A 19,704-nucleotide genomic window follows, 5' to 3' on the forward strand; every position below is an offset into this window, starting at 1 on the left:
TTTGATGTTAAATGCCTACACTCCTATTCACTTTATTATATAATGTATCCAATATCATAAATTGAGACTATTCATTTTACTAAACCTAAACTTTTTTCCAGTGTCAATAAAAGTACCAATAAAAACGCAATATAATCTTACTTAAGATTTTAATCCTTAAATCCTGAATAAATAGCTGCCAGTAAATTAAATAAACTATATTTCAGGTTCCCGCCAGCAATGATGAGCACTACAACACAGAGCTGGTCAGAGACTGTGTGGATAGTAGTTGGCCAGGCTTCCCAGTCCAGTCAGGCTGAGTCGGTTCACACTGATAACGTAGGTAATGGTGTTTCTGGAAGAGTGAGGCCAGATGAAACACACCACACGGACAGATACCACAGGCATACTGGCCCCTTCTGTTGGAAAATTTCATTTTTTCCGGCAGGAAGCCATGAATGCTGAGACTGAATCCAAATCCGGTTTTCCGCACTTTATCAGCGTGTGGCCCACCAAGTGGTGAGATGGCGGGGGAAGTGGAGGGCTGAGAGAAGGGGGGTGATCCACTCAGCCGAGACCCTCCACTTTAATCCAATTTACAGCCTCCCCCAGCAAAAGATAATTACAACCCTTAAACCAGCTAGGAGAGGGGTAGAAAGAAAAGGCCTCACTCACCCAAACTGTGCCTCTGGCCCCTGAAGTCTCCACCTAGAGAAAGAGAAGGGGGGGGGGGCTCTGTTAGCAGGACTCAAGCAAAGGCATTGTGACAAACTAAGAGTGTGTGTAGCTAATGAGGCAAAGTGATTTTTTTTCCAGCAAATGGATGCCCGCTGGGCAGTGGTAGAATGCACCCCAGGACATCTTTGCTCACTGATGTTCACCACAGATGTAGGGGAGGTGTATTTTAGGTTGGTATTTCAATAAGTGTGTGTGTGTGTATTCCATGAATCAGTGTACTTCAGTAACACATATTTGTAAAGCTCTATGAAGTCTGTTGATCGTTGTGTGTTTTAGCCCTGTACCAAAAACAGTTGGTCAGGGGTAACATGAGTCATGTGTTTGCAGTGTCATCCTTGTTGTATTTGGCTGCCAACGGGGAGTATTCCTGTTTATTTTGTCATTGTTGTTTTTATGAAATAAATATATTTGCTTTTAAAAAAAAAAAATGCTTCTGGATGCTCTGAAATTTAAGCCTAAATTGTCGCCTGTTTTTTTTTTTTTCGTAGACTGCATCTTTGTCAGAAGTCTTTGAAGTGCGAATGAAGGAATGGGGTAAACTTTTGCAAAAGAATGTGAAGAAATAATAATGAAGGGGCTCACAGGGGAGCGGAAACGCTGGCCAGTCCTAATTAATAGAAGGAGAGACACTCCCAAAGTCTCCCATTCACAAGCTCACAATGGCGTTCTCCACCAAGCAGAACCTGGAATGGAATATGGGAGGAGTGAATAGAGACAGGGTAAAAAAAAAAAAAAAAAGAAAAAAAAAAGAGACTCAAGCCCTTATTCTCTTTGCACCCGTCTCTCTTATTGTATTTCTATTTTATAGCATCAGGCCCAGGCCCATGCTCCTATAGTCCGCGTTCCATTCAGTGAAACTGTGTTCAGAGAATCCCACTGGTCAGTTTTGTAAATATGGGTCCTGGCAGTGCTCATGAAAGGATGGCACATTTCCAGAACTTATCCAATGTAGGCCTCTTCTCCTGCTCTTTCAAATATTGTTCCATCCCCCATCACTCTCCCCCTCGCACCATCTCTCTCTCTTTCAGGTGCATCAACAGTTGTTGGAGTCAAGTGCATCGGTAGCCTATATCGCGGAGGGGTCGGGTGGAGGGGGGAGGTGGGCTTATTTTGCCAAGTCAAGTCAAGAGGGGAGGGGTTTGTGAGGGGCAACAGGAGAAGTGTGGACCCACCTGCCACTGATTATCCTCCCAGTTAGAGGATTTAGTCTTGACCTCTGAACTTCAGAGCTGCCCCACACCACTAATCTGTTAATTAACCGAGAAATACCCTGGAAAAACTTTGAACAGCCATTGTGTGTGTGTGCATGTGTGCAAGTAAGTGTGTAAAGGGAAGAGACAACAAGAGCAACAGAGGGAGGGAGAGAGCGAGTAGTGTATAGCAGGAACACAGTGGCATGTGGTTACTCTGGATATAGCCGGCACATTCTCTCGCTGTAGTGTTGCTGGATAAGTAGGACACATCAGCCACAGTTTTACATGGTCGTCTTTGTGACCAGCATATCCAGTCCTCTGATGGAGGAGGCCACCATCTCTACAGCTTGATGACACTCATTAATTCTGACCTCAAATGTACTTGAGACCCCAAGTTGTAAGGATAAAGCATTCAAAGAGAATGCTCTTTTATTTTGTATTTCCTAATTTAAATAGATAAATAGTTTGTTTACGATGTTTGGTTTCTCTTTCAGTTAGAAAACGATGTATTATGTTGGCCACGGACATCATTAGATGTTGGTATTTGGTTGAATGTAGGTTGTGACGTTGGGTGACCAAATTCAATATCAGGACAACGTTTCATGCCAACATTAATTTAACGTAGAATACTGACGATAGCTGACGTTGATATTTTGTTCGTTTTAGGTTGTGTTGTGAAGTAACCAAAATCCATCGTCCAAATGTCTCATGTCAAGGTAATCGTGAAAAGAAAACTCAACATCAGCTAATCGTCACAATGTCAGTTAGCAAATGTTGGGTTTTGACGATTACATTAGAGTCAAGCATCTTTCTGACATTAAATTGACATCCAGTGCCAGTTCTTATGCATGTTGTGTGGTTGTACAATCATAAAACATTTTTTCCTACATTCTGAATTATATGAATCTTGAGTATTACACTTAATTATCCTCATGCAAATAATTCAGGTTTGAGACAAACTAAATCTGAGTGGTGGCTAGGTGTAAAAATAAGAAAAAGATATTTCTGTCTTGCAAATGATGTTTAAGTCTTTGAATTCTGTCTAATCTTTCCTTTTTTACATCTTCAGGCATTTAAAATGATTCCTGTGAAATAATATTAAAAGTAATGATAAATACTAATAATAAAAGAAGAGAGACTTGGTTGAACATATTTAACCTGTGTCAAAGGGTCACAAGTAAGGAGTTACAAGCCAAAAAGGTTGGAAAGCATGATTGTGTCCTTTATTTCTGATGGATTCTAATCTTCTGGATGTGTTATTATAACATTAAAAAAAAAACTTGAGTAGCAGATTCTTTTTGTTAAGCTTGGGACAAACGTCTTTATCTGTAACGCAATGTTAGATGTAATAGGTTATATGTACTGCAGCAGTATTTTTGGTGTCTTAAGTCTGTGTGAGTATGTGCATGACACAATATATATCATAACTAGCTAGCTTCAAAGTGCAAGACCTAAAAACGAGCATCTATTTATCCACTTACATACCTAACACAGATTATAGAAATCAAAGTCTAAACCCTCTTCTAATTTCCTTTTAAATAAGTGTGCTACTACTTTGCCCAGGAATCATAAAGGCCTGTATTATCTAAGTTTATTTCTGATACATTATAACGACCACATAACACTAATATAATAAAGTGTATTTTCCTCGGTTGATGGGACACACCTGGTAGTCCTGCTGTAAACAAACAAAAATCTCTGAGGTTGCTTTGACTGGTGAGGCAGCTGATAAGTGGAGCAACAAAGTCAATTAGTTCTGTGTTTATTAGTATGTGACAGGTGCTGGGTCATGCAGATTAACTCACAACCCTTGGAGGGATGGGACAACAATAATGGTGAAACATGTCCGTCCGACCAGAAAGTAAAGGTAGCAAAAGGAACATAGCAAAGCCTGCTCAATTAATTATGTGGATTAATGAAGTTCTGCTTGATTAAGTGTTGATGGCATTAAAAAACGCCTATTTTTTCTCCGCAGTGTGACATAATGGACACTAGCATAAATAATGGAATCCTTCATGGTTACACAAACCAACACAGTATATGTTATAAACCACTCCCCCTCCTGAACCCTAAATCGATTAATTAAGGCTATTGCCCTTGATTATCCAATCACAGGTTTCATCCAGGTTTGACCTCTAACCTTCAACCTTCCCTGACTGGAATGATATTGATTAAGGGGAATGGTTTTTCAGTTTCTGGAAACAACATTACCTTTAAAAAGAGTAGCTGACAGAGTGTCTTTTCATTGACCCCAGTGAGCTGTTGTAGCTGTTGTTTTTCTACACTTCAGGCTGAATGACCGGCTCAAACATCAAATTGTGCCCATTTAGACAACTATTACATTAAATAATTGTCAAAATGAAGTGAAGGATCAATAACACTCACTGTTCTCTGAAAGCCACTGATGCGAGAAGTCACCCATCCTGTACTTGAAACACAATAATACCCTATTTATTACTTTCAAAATAATAATAAGTGAATCATTTCCACTATTTCAATCTATGTGAGTGCATGTGATTTGATTCATTTGACAGAATTGTTTGTTGCATTGTTTTAACGTAAAACTCGCTCTTTCAAATTTGTGTTTATTTCACTTTTTTTTTTTCTTATGATGGAGGATGTTTCTCCTTTTGTGACAAATTAAGCATGCAGTGTTTGCAAATGCAATTACAGAATAACTGATGTTTACATAAATAAGCAATGCATCAACAAAATACACCAATCAATGGTTCACATCATCCTGACCTGAAGCTGCTCACCAGCCAGTGGAGCCAAGCCATGCAGGCATAATGAGCTATAGTGTGGTCAAACTATGGTCTGCCTCAGGATGTCCTCTTCATAGCAACACTGTGATCCGATTAATAACCAGACCTGGCCCAGTCTTTACTGTTCATTTCAGTGAGTTTAATCTCTCAGCAGGTCTGGGTTTGTTCTCAAATCTGCCATTTCTATTGGCAAATCGGTGTTATGGGGAAATTGATTAAATTGTAAGGCAAAACTCAACAAGATCATCAAAATTAAAAAGGAAATTATATGTATTTAGACAGAATGAATATGCTTTCCCTGTCTAAAACATCACTTATTAAGTGGATAAACACTGCTAATGTTAGTGTGACATTTTTCCTTGGTGCAATCCTTGCCATCACCATGGGGCCCAACTGTAAACAATATTAAGACGATGTTAATATTTAAACAACCAAAGTCATGACACAAGCTCAAAAACATAACAGGAATCTGCCCTCCAAATGATTAACTAAAGGTCACATGTGTCTTTGCTCTTTTTTTGTTTTGTTTTTTTGTTTTTTTGTTTTTAAATTAAATCCAATGTGATTACTAAAATATTAGTTCTACTGCACCTTCTCCAAGTGGATTTGAACTGCAAGGATTCATGTGAACAAAAATCCCCCTGGCAGAATTCGAAACACCACTGATGTGTCAACATATCAAATAACTGTTGTGAAATGCCATGGCTGCATTCATTCCTTGTTTTGGTGCTTGTTGAACAAGGCGGCGTGGGATTGCTCTCCCTCACCCTGTGGTCTGTCCTCTAGGGTGCAAGGAATCTGAGTCACTCACTGCACATCAGGCTTTCCCCCCGGGGGCCCTGGCACTGGCAGAGGCAGGTTAACAAACTGTAAAGGCTTCAACTGAGCAGCACACAAACTGTTTTCTCTCCACAAAAGGGATTGGCTCCAACAAATGTCATAAGCCTATAATGAGATAGCTGATCTCGGTAGTAAAGAAGAAAAGAAAGGGAAAATGCTTCCCCTCTCCAGTCAGTGGCTATTAGAGTCAGTGAGAATAAAAAGGGGAAGCTTCCCCATTTTCTTAGAAGCCCTCGGAGGCTGGCCAACATGACAATGCTGGTCAATTAATTGGTGAAAAAGTGAAAATCCAATTAATGCGTATCAAGCTGGCAGTTTTGCATGATGATGGCTCATTAGGAGACCAAGCTGAGGGTGGAGGAGTACATGGGTGGAGGGGCTTAAACCCCACTCATTAAAGCTCTGTCTTTCTCTGTGGGGTTTTAGGGACTGGCTTATTTATGCAACAGGTTCTAAACAAAACCTCAATGTAACGCTCATTTAGTAGATTTGGAACTGATGAATTCCTAAATGGCATGGGTGGAGATTCTTTGGTTCGCGGGCCAAACTTACTCGTACACGTAGCTACTGTACGTATTCAGCATGCAATGATATGGGTGCAAACATACACACACATTTAAATTTGTCAATGCACAAGTGAAATGGTGGCTAAACAACAACAAAGATGTGAGCATTGAAGGAGTTTCGAATGGATGCACTTGTTACATACAGTAATTGTGCACCTACGTAGGCTCCCGTGCACTTACACACTGTGTCAGTGCATACACAATAGTGTGCAATACATAGACACCTGCATATACACATGCACGCAGTCTAGTCTATTTTATGCACGTCAATGTTTGTTACATTGTTTTTTTTCATGAACTCTCCCTAGCTAACAATGCTTCCGTACTGCCCTGGTTAAATAAACTAACAAATAAAAAAGGAAAAATCAGCAGCATACAAACCTCCCTCAGTTCACACATATGGATTAGCAGTTCAGTATATTAAGATAAGAAAAAGAAAACACAACATTGCATCAAAAGACATAATTGTTCCTTTACATAACATTTACAGACAAGAGGTGTTATCAAACTCGTTAAAAGGGGAGGTAATGGACCTCTCAGTGCATTGCAAAATGAGATGATGGTGCTCTCTCGGCTACTTCTGAACACCAGCATATACTGACAAAATAAAGAATGTGCTCCCATACTCTTGCAGCCAGCCTGTGTTTGTCTAGCCTCTGCCTCTATGTGTAAGATTAATACTCTTGCCACACTCTCATAGAATAATGTCACTTTAATCTTGTTTGGGGCGAAATTCGAAGTGGAGTGTGTCTACTTGTTTCCTGAGATTACTTCATCTTTCTTTCGGCAGCGGTGTGTGACTCTGCCGCCTGCTGTCCCCTGGCGTTGGATGTCCCATTACCCTTCACACGCCGCAACTTTCTGCTGTTTGCACAACACTGGCCACAGGACCCAACAGCAGGCCAGTAAACTATTGATGTTTTTAGTTTTTCTTTACTACTGCCAAGCTCATTTTAGCTGTGTGTAGCCTACTATAGACGACTATTGCCAGTGGCTGAGCTATTGTGAATATTTGAGATACTTTCAAATGTTTCACCCAGCAAAGAATATCACTGTATCATGTGTTGCTCTTGCTGTTTCTTTGTATTTAGACTGAATTCACTTCTGCATTTCAGCTTTTCACTGCTGCTGTGCTGAATATTAATAGGCTTCTTTAACTACCCAAATTCAAGTGCAGTTTTACTAACAATTTACTTCTGACTGAAAAACACCTTTCTGTAAAAATGATTTGTAATAGTGACTCACTTCATGGGTACAGATTTTTTTTTTTTCCTGTGTCCCATGAAGATGGTGGCTGTATATTGTACCACAAGCTTTCCCTTTCAGATTATGAGCCCATTTGATATTCAGTAATTTGTATTTTTCTATTCTCTTTCAATAATTTACAATAAGTGTTTCCGCACTTATGCCTTTCCACTGTGTTGACCCCAGCATTTCTGACTGAATGAGCTGCAGTGCGTCAGCGATAAATCTCTAATGAGGCTTGATGTAAACACTACAATGTAAACTGCATAAATTCCTTACACAAGAACTTTGCACATTTTGCACACACACACACACACACACACACACACACACACACACACACACATAAACACACATATAAACACACAAACATAACCTCTGGTCCAATAGCTACAACAGATGTGTTCATTCTTTGTTGTTTATTGTCTGTGTTCTGTGATTACTTCGTGTTTCTTTATAACCTGTAAATAATTAATTTAACTTGACTATTACAATGAGGGTCTAAATTTATTATGTTTATTGAATGTTTAATGTTGTTGTTAGTGAATGAGAATGACAATTTAAATGGCCGGAGCTGCCACTGCATTTTCACAGCTTCTTTATGTTTGAGGTAGAGAAATACACTTTGTATAAGGCAAGCCGTGTGCTGTTTGGAGAAGCAGTGTGTTTTTCCCCTCACTTCCTAATAATCTATTCTGTTCAGCCAGCTGCATACATTGACAAATGTTTCCAGCATTAGGTATTTACCCGGTGAAAGGTAATAGATGCAAGGGTTTAAAAATGCCTGCTGCAAGACACAGCAAGCACACTGGCAAAAAATATCACAATAGGAAACATTCGTCTTTTCTTCACAACAGGAAAAAGGCCTATTTGCAAAAACAGCTTCTGTACAGAACAAGGACAAAATTTAAGAAATATTAACAAAGCAACAAGGGACATTCGATGATATGCATGCCAGAGGTGTTTCTTTTTACATTTGTGTATCACTAATCTCTGTTTCCAGAATATTTTTCATATTATTTTGTGCAATTCACGAAGAGGTAACTGAGTAAAAGTGTGCACTAAAAGTAGAATAGATAAATAAATTATCTGTCACAAGCTGCTCTGTAAGTTCTCCACAGATTCACTCACACTGCGTTTAAGATACAGGCTAATTCACTGCCACTTGTGTAGTAAAACTACACCCACATGAAATCCAGGGGTTTAGTTTTCAGTGCTGCTGATCTGTTGATTGTCTTTTGGGTCCGTTTGCTGTAATTTCTTTTTACATCTCTTTCTTTGTGATTTATGTTGGTGCAGCTTGTTCTTGGAGGCTAATGAAAGCTGTGACAGTGCATTAATGAGGCTGCTTATTTCAACTGAACTCCACTTCCTCTATTTACCGTACTCACTTTGTTCTCCCAATCCACATCTCCTCTCCCACTCTTTTGTGCTCTGTCTCATGCTAGTAACATTATGCCCACTCCCTCACGTCCCTATCTCTCATTTCTCTGATTTTTTTTTTTTTTTTTGTATTTACTGGCATTTACTATTGCCACATTCTTTAACATGAAACTATGTTGCCAATAGGGTTGGCAACATCAAAACATGATGCTGGAAAAAAAACAAATTAAAATTGTGTCAGTGCTTGAGAAACACAAGGTTGGACTTTTGTACATCTATGTGTTCTTGAAAAACAATGTATCTGATGTACAGCTGGTATAGTGACAATGTCGTCCTCCCTCAGACAAAAGAGGAATGGCAATTGTGGATACATATACTGGTCCAAAGACAAAATGTTCCTTGTCATATCTATATCTAGAACATGTATTGTACAACTTACAATAAAAGCTGACAAATTTTGTGGAAATACTGCAGATAATACTGTAAGTAGAAATAAAGCCAAGTAAGAGTCTTTTCACTCCAAAAATGCATGAGAATTTATAAAATCATGTGCTCTTAAAGACGTCATATATTTCAAAGGCAATATTTCTATCAATTTCATCACAAGCAGAAATGAATAAATAAAGAGTCAAAAAAAATGTAAATGTCTGAATAGGAATACAGTCTCAGCATACTACACTACACACGCTGCTGACAAGGTGATTTAAATGAACAAAACACCATTAGTAACCGAGTTAAGAATCAAAGAATCTGTTGGTGTTGTGCACTCGCACTCTCAGCCCGCTGGGATTAATGGATAACTCCAGTGAGAGACGCCTCTGTTCTTAGGCAAGACAAAATGACCACAGGCAGCCAAAGAATTTGGCGGTCAGTAACTGTGGCTGTTTCCCATACATATATTATTATAGCAATAGCAGCAGTGGTGATTGAATTTCTGACCTTTTGTTGAAATGGGGAAAGGGGGAGGGGTGAATTTCAATTTCTGTTGTGTCATTCATGTCTTAAAATAACTACAGGGATGAAAGATCATGGCTTGATTCAATTACAGTGCAGTGTAAAGGCTAAAGATTCCTGTATTCTACATGGAACCTGACTTGTATGAATCTGAGATGAATATAGATGCTGATTTCACACACTTTAAATGGACTGAAACTGGTTTGGTGACAACACTCACTCTTGCTCTTTGGAGCCTAGAAATCTTATTTTACAGTAAACTCCCCTTTCACGGCTACAAAAAAAAAAAAGACACAGCTCTTTCCTCCACGCATAAAAAGCAACACATGGCTCAAGCAACAAAATTAAAACATGAAGAAACAACGCGTTTTGATTAGCTGAGATATAACTGCAGTATGTGTACATTCTCAAGATGACAAACCTGATACTGGACTCTTCATACCACACAATCCATCCAACACTCCAGAAACTAGAGGTCGCCAAACTAGAAAAGTTTGGTGGTAGAACCTGGCCGGCTCTGCCAATCAATAGCAAAGTTCACATTAAAAACTGCTGACAGCTGTGGGAGAGAGTTCCCACTTTCATCTAGCGCTGTCTGGCCCTCCAGCTAACCTCACCGTCACCCTCTCCCTTCGCAGACCTGCTCTCTTTATTAATCTTTGTCGCATCCCACAGCCTGACTCAGAGAACTGCCCCGGCTACGTTTTTTCGCTTATCACCAAACTTTTGGCTCATTTCATTTTTTCTTTCTCTCCCTCTCTCATTTTTTTTTTTTTTGAAAGAACACTTCACTTGATAGCCTTGAACCGAGGGCCGTGCACTCCTGCAGAGGAGCCCACCCAGCATCTCTGTCTCACCATATCAACCTGTTCGCTGAAAGAAGGAAAACGAGCTCTACAAATGAAGTGTGTGTGTGTGTGTGTGTGTGTGTATGATAGACAGAAAGAGGATTTTTTTCCCCCTTAAATCTTACCTTTTTTTCTTCCTATAAAAACTACTTTGCTAATCAACAACAAAAAGACAGAATATAACAAACAGTATATAAATCAAGACAAAAAGCTTGTCCCTCCTAAATGAGGAAATACAGACATTCGATGATTTTTTTTGTTGAAGCGACTGTTGAACTTTGGTCCTTTGTCTTTTGTGGCTGCATTCTTACTTGAGGAGGCAGGAGGCTCCCACTTGACAGTCATTGCTTGAACATGCCTCCGGTTAATGCAGGCCTCTGCTGCCCCTTAGGGGTGGAATAAAAAAGGACAATATGAAATGTCTCCTCAGCAGTAGAGAGAAGACTTTAAGTTGTGTGTGTTTACAAGTAAAATTGAAACATTCATTAATTTTCACTTGTTATAATGATGGATTATTTTGACTTGGAGTGAAAGTTGTTTGAGCTTTTCTGCCAGCTCACAGCCATGTCTGTGTGTGTGTGTGTGTGTGTGTGTGTGTGTGTGTGTGGCAGGTCTAATCCCATTAGTGCTGCTGATCCTGGGCCTCAGGATGTGTTGTGTCTCTATCAAACCTGCTTTATGCTTTGTCTGTTGAACTCCAATCCATTTGCTCAGCAGCAGCAATAAACAAATCTTGTTTTCAGGTTGTACATAAAAAAAAAACAAAGTGAAAACTCCTTGGGCTTTTTCCACACCCTCTGATCAACTTTTTTTTTTTTTTAATCAGCCTCTTCAGGAAATATCGGAGCATTATACCTGCAACATCAAGAGTTAATATGCAGTGTATTGCAGTTTCAGCTGGACCATGTTCAGCCAACACTGCCCCCTGGGCATCAGAAACATTCTCTCCTCTTTGTCACTTTTTAAAAAAAAATATAATATTACAGTATTTTGAATCATGTTCTTGCTTAACCCTGAAATTAAATGTCAGTAGCATTGCAATTAATAAACAAAATAATACCATGTGAGCTAATTGTGAAATAATACCATTTTAGTGTTGAATTGTAATTTACATGAAATATATTGTAAATCTAACATCTTTCTTGTTAATGTTATAATATCTTTATTCATGGGTTTCATTATAAATTTTGATTTTTTTTTTAAAACTTGTACAAATGCAATGCCAATTTACTAATGATTCAATAAATAAGTGAGAGCATCGTGACACGTTTATTAAAAAATAAATAAATTTAAGTCACCAGGTCTGAACTCAAGCTGCACATTTTAACTGCATTTTTGTACTTGTCCATATCAGAACAGAACACATCAGAACAGGTAACAGGGCTGATTTACCCTGAACCCTGAACAAACCTCAATTATAAGAGACACTATGCAGATTCTGTAATGATCATGGAGGAGCTTGTTGCTCTTCAGGAAATAACAAGAGTGGAGCTTTTGCTACATTATGTTTTGTGAGACAGGAAAACACCCATCACCATGTTATAGAAGGTCTTTGAGGAGGTGTTCTGGGGAATGATGTCCCACGCACATTAAGACCTTTATTTGAATTGTTGATATTCATTTAAGCCTGTTTTTAGGTGGACATGAGATTCCCACAAAGATGCATCCTATCTCTTTCCTGGTCCTGCCACCTAGATGATGTGTAGGGGCCGCAGAGATCTAAGAAGGTCCAGTTTGCTCTACCATCTATGAATGAGCTCACACCTTGTTTTACCCACTCTTTTCTTTTGTCTGCTGGTACAATATACAGCCAAAGGAGACACAGTCCCACAGAAAACGTCTACAGTCAAAGTTTGAAGCCATGGTACGGTTATCTCCATGGGGAAAAGGTGTCTTGTCTAATTAAAATGAGGGGTGGGCAACTGGAGGAGTGGGAGTTCAGGTATCTCAAGGAATAATTTATGAGAAAGGTTAAAAGACATTAACCTCCAATTAGGCACTGTGGCTACAGCAATATGAGCGACATCAGGGACACAAAAGAAGCTCAACATAACCTCAGGGTGGATTACCTTTCGCTCGAAGATAGTACTGTTGTTTTTAATTTGACTAATAATTATTACATTAACAAAGTAAAGAAAATAAGTAAAGTTGAGTAAAGTTATCAAGCAATTTATTCATATTTTATTTCAGAATCTTTTATCTTCTCATCTTGTGTAACAGGATAACATGGCAGTTTTCCTCTTTTAGGAAAGAGATGGTGACCAAATGGAAGGCTAAGAGGAAGTGTATGCAATGTCATTATATCCTGAGGTGTTAAGTTCCTTTTTGTGAGTATTAGTACATGCACTTAACCTTCAGTCCCCAGCCGCAGCCCCTTTGGGTTTGTTACCTAAGAAATATGTCTCCTCTTTTCTCTGCTCGGTGAGGTTCCCCCGAAAACTTGTCAACAAGACAATGTGGAAGGAAGTAAGAGATAAAGTTGCCAGGCTCTCTTTCTGTGCAGTGTTTATTTGCTGTGTCAAGGATTGAGAGATTACACTGTTTCTACGCGGTAAGGGAGGAATCTGGTCAAGCATTTCCTCAGGCTAAAAACATCACTTGAAGGGGCAAAGGAGGAGGATTACTGACACCTGCATTAACAACCAAAATCCTGACTTGGGTCTATTTGCACTGAGTAGGGAGTCATCATCAATCATTTATTTTAAGGGGCTGTTTACAGTGCAGGAGCTTTATTTTGGGCTTGGAAAACCTGCCTGTACAATATTAAATGGCTTTTCTCTTTTTCAAGAGGTAAAATCCAGTCTGTTTTGAAAACACTGGAGTCTTAATGGGAATATAAGTCTCAGCTTTTCTGGACTTTTGCATGCATTTAATGTATTTAGCATTCAACTTATTTTTATTCCAAAGGGCTTAAAATCTAAATTTTTATGTATCCGTTTATTCACAGTTCATACAGGCCCCTAAAAGCAAACTAAAAATAATATACATTCACATATTCAGTAAAATGTGATGATGAAGCAGATTTTTGTTTTTCGGATATTAGATGGTCTCAAGTTTGTGTATAACTCTTTGCCACATCCATGCATATAGTTCAGTATTTTAAGATATGACCTACTACAGATAGAGATATATTGAATTAATATATTCGGCCCTTGTTAGTTGCTACCTGTCCTTTGTATTCAATTTACAGACACCCACTCAGAGCCAGTAGGTATGGTAACACTAACCCTCATGCTGTCAACAGTGTGATTGATCACCAGCAGATAAACATCAGATCTGCAAGAGAACAGGACAGACATTGATCCCCAGAGGAAGAGAGGAGTTGTCACACACCAGCATACACAAACCTCTGAGAAACATCTGTCAAAATACCACAATGACAGAGAACTGTACCTCTGTGACTAACATGGGAACCCACAGACAGCTGTCAGCCGTTTTGGATGCTGGTTGATGACCAAAGAGTACAATTCTTCTCCATTACTTAAATTGTAGCTACTGTCCAAAGAGTGAAGCGTTTAAATAGTACACAAACCGAGCCTTAAAATGAATCTACAGTGATGAGTGTAAAGAGTGTATGAAATTGTATTTCAAAAGTAAAGAAGAGAATTAGTTATTGCTCACGTCTTGGAGCGGAGATGAACTCCTCTTGCCCTAAGGCACACCAAACAACAGAAGAGGGTGAAATATCTGTTGCTCATTTGGCAGCCATAAAAGATCCCCTGTGGCAGTACTGTCACAAACAGAACAGAAAAGAAAGTAAGAAATGTGTGTGTGTTTTTACAAAATGTCAATCCCAACTGGTCACATGAAGCTCTCTCTCACCTGGCTGGGCCCTGGATATGTCTTTCCCGTCATTAGCTACAGACCTCATGCGATGCCATACTTAAGAACAGAAGAAAGAGAGGAAAAGAAAATGAATGAGAAGTGAATGGTCAGTCTGACAAAAGGGGGCCAGCCTTGCGTCGACAGGAAGAAAAGCATTAGCACCCTTTATGTGCGTGGCGGCGGATTTCCGTGTGCTACACTGTCAGTGTATTTTTCCCCTTAATTAAAACAGTCACAAGTTTCATTGAGCGGTGAATCAAAGGGCGGCTACACCATGAAGCAGACTCAACTCTGTAACCCTGAGTGTGTGTGTGTGTGTGTGTGTGTGTGTAGAGTTTGGGAGTCAGACTTAAGCACACACAGGGACGGGGATGAAGGGGATTTAAGCTGTGCCCATTCCCATGGTCAGTCACTCAGAATTGGTCATTACTGTCCTGCCTGGAGATGAAAACACAGCGATTAAGAATTACTTGGAGGAAAACATGACCACCTCTAAACAGCTTCCCCCACACCCCTGTGCCCTCAAAGACAGGAATTATTTTAGATCCCTTTGTCCGTTCTTATTTGCAGTTTGTCACTCAAATAACATTCATTAAAATCGCCTTTAAATGCTGCCAAGAAAAGTGATGTTTGAAAAATGTTAATTCTAATAATTAACCAAGGAGAATATCTCATTGAATGTGCTGAGTTGATGGTCTTGCATGCAGGGAACTTCTCCTCAAGCACTTTCTTACTTTACCAAAATAAATTGTCATGTTAACCCGTCCCACAATGAACCAAAGCAGGCTTCTCCAATGACAAACCTCACCCTCTCTCAGCATAATAATACAGCCGGACAATAGCAGACTCAGCTGAGGGAAGGGAAAATGCTTGCTCCGCTTTGGTCAGTGTATGGGATCTCCTCTCCGCGGCTTTGTCATACTTAGTCTCTGGAGCAGGAGAAAACTGGACCCCTAACGGCCTAATGACCCAACACTTTCCACGCCATTTCATTTCCTTGAGGGGAGCGGGGCAAACCTGCGCCTATGATCGTCCCCTCATCAATTATGAATCATCCAATGTTTGGATAATTAAAAATGCAGCATTATTTTCTCACTCCCACCTCAAGACAAGCCCTCTGGGTTTTGTTGGAGTAGGATGGGACTCCCCTCTCGTGTTCTCTCCAGGGGACAGTCAAAAAGAACTTGGGGCATGAATTATGCAGGGGAGGATACATATGGGCAGAAATTGCTAATCATAGCTCATGCAACTCGAGAAGGTTGGTCCAGCAGACTGACTGACAGAGGGGTGCAGAGGAGACGACACAGGATAAGGTAACATCGATGTCTATAGAGTCCTCTCGGGGCTGACCTTGATGGGGTACACCCATCACTCGATCAGGACAAAGGTGTACTGAAGAGCACTGGCATGACAAGAGGAAAGACTGACGTCATGCTATTGGTATTTTCTCGTATTCAGCTACAGTGCCAGTTGAGATTTACTAATGGAATAACATAAATACCACAAGAAGTTTAATATAATCTGATTGCTTATCTTGAAAAACAAAATAATTTCTCAAACTACGTAAAGATAAAGCTGTTGTAGTTGGATGAAGGCCACCATTTTGGAGGTAGCGTGATCAAATTTTAACGAAGACAGTGGTGGCAGCAGTGATGGGATTGTATTGTCTGACAAAGCTGACATTCCCAGAGTGAATTTTAATCCCCAACTCTGGCACTGCAGATAGACCTTTCCTATGGGGCTCGGCGTCTGGAAGATATTCCGCTGCACACTGTTACCTTTTGTTTCATGTCAGTCTAACATAACCTGGCTGCCTCTGTGAAGTTCACTGGGAGATTAAGGAGTGAATAGAAAGGCTTAGTATTACTTAGTGGATGGCACAATATCATAAGATATCAATTTCTGTTGAGGATGCTGCTGCTATCAGCTTTGCAATATCAGTTACATGTTCTCTGCTGTCTTGTACATGTTGGTTTACAATGGTGAGTCTCTTCAACAAGAGTTATAGCATTCAAATAATGTTTGATAGAAAAAAATGAATTATATATGCAGCAATTCATGCCAAGCAAAAATTTGAGACAAATTCATGTGTACCACATTAAAGATTTTAAGGTCATTTTAAATGGTCAACTTACATCATTTCTGTTGCCGCTTTGTAGATATATATACAAATATATATTAATTGTATGAATATTTATACCTGCTCTATACACTTGACTTCAACACAAATAACAGATACTTTTTATTGAACCCGTTCACTCACACAGCAGTTTGATTTTTTTCATCTTGACACTATTATGATTTTGTTTGAAACCCTGGTCTTGTAGAAAGTATCTCACATGAGGTATATTTCTCAATCTGCATAAGACAGTGCCACAAAGTCATGCTAAATGGCACAACAGAAACAGACAGCGTTGTCTGTTTCATCTGAAATAGTATAAAGGATACAAGAACAAATGTAACATATCCAGGACACTTAGTCTGCAAATCAAGGTCCATGCTCATTTTGCTGTGCAATGGCACCATCATAAAAGCAGCGAGTAAACGAAAAATTGGGTCAGTTAGTAGTGAGCATTTGTGCCATTTGTTGTCAGTCCTCGCTGTCACAATGATGGAGTGTCTCTCTGACAGGTGCTGTGATTTGCCTGACCCCATTGTATTCAAACAACACAGGCTCCTCACACAGGAAGAGCAGAGGAAACAATGGTACAGGTGAGTCTCGAAGAATTTCCCCTCAAGGGTTTCCCATCTGACAGTTAAGAGGTGTGTGTGTGTGTGTGTGTGTGTGTGTGTGTGTGTGTGTGTGTGTGTCTAGACAAATTTTCATTCAAAACCATCGAGAACATTTTTGCCAGTCCGCGGTCAGATTTAGGTTTAGGTAATGGTTGGTTTTGGTTACGTTAATGTATTACACCAATAACTATCCTCACAGTTTTAGAAAGACCAACAAATGTGGATGTGTGTGTGTTTTCATTCCAGCTATCATCTAAAAAAAAAATTCACATCATTTTCAGATTTTTATTCTACTTTAATACTGGTGTGTAAACAGATCTCCAGGGTGTCCACTCTGAGTCAGTCTATCAACGGAAGAAAAGTCAAGAAAGGCACTCTCTGGTTAAAATTTCCTACTTGTGCTCTATATGCACACACACACACACACACACACACACACACACACACACACACACACACACACACACACACTCCCCCTTCACACTCCTCTTCATCATAATAAAACATAAGATGTTAAACATGAAGATGTCTTTAGACTTTCTTTCGCTCTTTTTTTTCCGCTCTTTTGAGATGACCATGACAATTCTAACTCATCTTAATCTGTAGTGCAGGTGTTATGTTGTACTACAATCCCCATGAGAGATTGCTCTATACCGTCCAAGATTAGTAAGTAAGGGGACATGTGTGTTAAGTTCAGCCCTGCCTGCCTGTCATTATTTGCGGATTAGTGCTGGCCTGCACCCTCTTTGATGTGGACATCTTTCACACTTCCGTCCCATTGAGCTCCAGGGACGCATTGAAGGGAACAGAGAGCCAAACAATGGATTGAAGAGGAGCAGGCATAAGCGGGAGTCATCTTCTGTTTTGTCTTGAGCTGCAGGAAAACTTCCTGTAATGAGGAAGATAAAAACGGCACAGCAATTACCGCTGCGCATATGAGCAATAACCTGAAAGGGGCCTCCCACACACACACATGCAAATGCACATATGCCCACATGCATAAAGACCATACGTATGCATTTCCTCATGCCTGTGTGCACATATATACACACACACACAGAGTTATAAAAGGACACCCAACACTCTTGATGATCATATGGGGTCTACTGCCCTCTGCTGGTCACATAGAAAACAAATGCTGCATTTAACGGTAAGGCACTATAGAGTCATATCCTAGATCCTAATGACCACTATATATTCTGAAATAGTCACTAGGGGTAGTTACAACAGCAGTATGTTTTAGTATGTATATTTATGATTTTAGTTTTTAAACCATGTTTTTTTAGATGTGATTTTTGGGTGCTCCTCTGAGCAGCCTATCTGCGCATGGCCAGTGCATGGCTGAGTGGTGCCACCTTACAGGATGCAAGCACAAGGCCTCTTTCAGGCAAAGCAACTCCAGAGGCATATGAGGGCACTCAGTGTTCCACCCCAACCACAGGATTTATTTACCTTCCAACGAGGGGCAGCCAGTAAGAGGAGATGGAGTGTGCTTAGAGAAAGGTAAAGGGGTGCAGAGAGTGTCTGCTTGCATGTGTGTGTTTGCTTGAGGGGTGGAGAGTCAGACTGAAGGAGCATAGTGATTGTGTAACACTGGATTACACAGACAGAAAGTGGATGTTATCGTCCCTTAAAAAAGAAAAGTCGGAAAACATAAAAATGCCAAAAAAAGATACACAAAAAACAATCACTACCTGGCCAGTGTAAGAATACTGCAGTGGGACAGGGGATGTTTGAGAGAAGGAACATGGATGAGAGCCAGAAAAGGTCGATTGGGGTGGGGTGGGTTTCTGTTTCCTTAGCCGTCTCCCTTCGCTCACGCACAAACAGTCATTGAATCTGTGGGTGCATACAAGCACACTGTGTGCATCTGTTGGTACAGTAGCTTAATGGCATGACAGCCTAAACCAGTGTCACCCTGGGAGCAAGCGGGGCCAAATTGTAACTCAAACATTCTCACCATGTTGAGACTAAAATGAGCTAGCCATCTAAGTGAGGCGTTTCAGGTGGACAGGAGGGCACTATCCACTGATTTCTTTAATGTGCACAGTACAGGACAAAAATGTTTCTATGTTTTTATAGCTAAAAGATGTTAGGTGTGTTGCAAAGAAACTACAAAAAATAATAAATGCAGGGTTCATGAGATTTTTAGGTTTATGAGCCCCAAAAAGGCCAAAAATATAAATATAGTATATACAACGTCTTTCATTATCACTTTGGTATGATATCCAAAGTATTTCATGAGCATGGACCAATCCAGACTTAATGAATTTCAAAAATTAATGCTGCTGTTGACCTAGATTTGTGAAATATGGTGAACTGCACTCTTGAGATTTTAGATTATTTTCTGTCCTACATTCAGTTTAACTTCAGATGGAGAAAATGTGAATTTATATGGTTGGGTAGGGTAGGATATAGAGTAGGTGGTTGCCTCCTTGTATTTGATTTTTAGGTAAGTGCAGAGTAGATAGGCTGTGTTTTGCCAGCAAGGTATCTGTGAAGCAAGCAATTCATTGATTTGGCTCCAGTTGCTTCCCTTTCTTTGTTTGCTTTCCTCAGTTCTTTAATTAAATTTAAGATAATTCCTCGTTGTCCCCTAAAAGATAAATGGCATAAAAAGGCCTGATCACGGTGT

General features: G+C 39.8%; 1 long non-coding RNA gene across 1 annotated transcript in view; it reads right to left on the reverse strand.

Moving 5' to 3' along the window:
- The window catches only part of LOC139622854 (uncharacterized), a 73,255-nt gene extending 62,396 nt beyond the window's left edge, over window positions 1-10,859 (reverse strand). Inside the window, exons 1-2 of the long non-coding RNA XR_011691383.1 lie at window positions 10,085-10,859; window positions 655-687 (exon numbers count right to left, since the gene is read on the reverse strand). This is a non-coding gene — a long non-coding RNA (uncharacterized lncRNA). The remainder of the gene's footprint in view (window positions 1-654; window positions 688-10,084) is intronic.
- Window positions 10,860-19,704: the final 8,845 nt, after the last annotated feature.

The sequence above is a fragment of the Trachinotus anak genome, unplaced genomic scaffold (assembly GCF_046630095.1).
Source record: "Trachinotus anak isolate AG129_WGS33_773 ecotype Australia unplaced genomic scaffold, CSIRO_AGI_Tana_v1 ptg000007l, whole genome shotgun sequence".
Classification (NCBI taxonomy): Eukaryota; Metazoa; Chordata; class Actinopteri; order Carangiformes; family Carangidae; genus Trachinotus; species Trachinotus anak.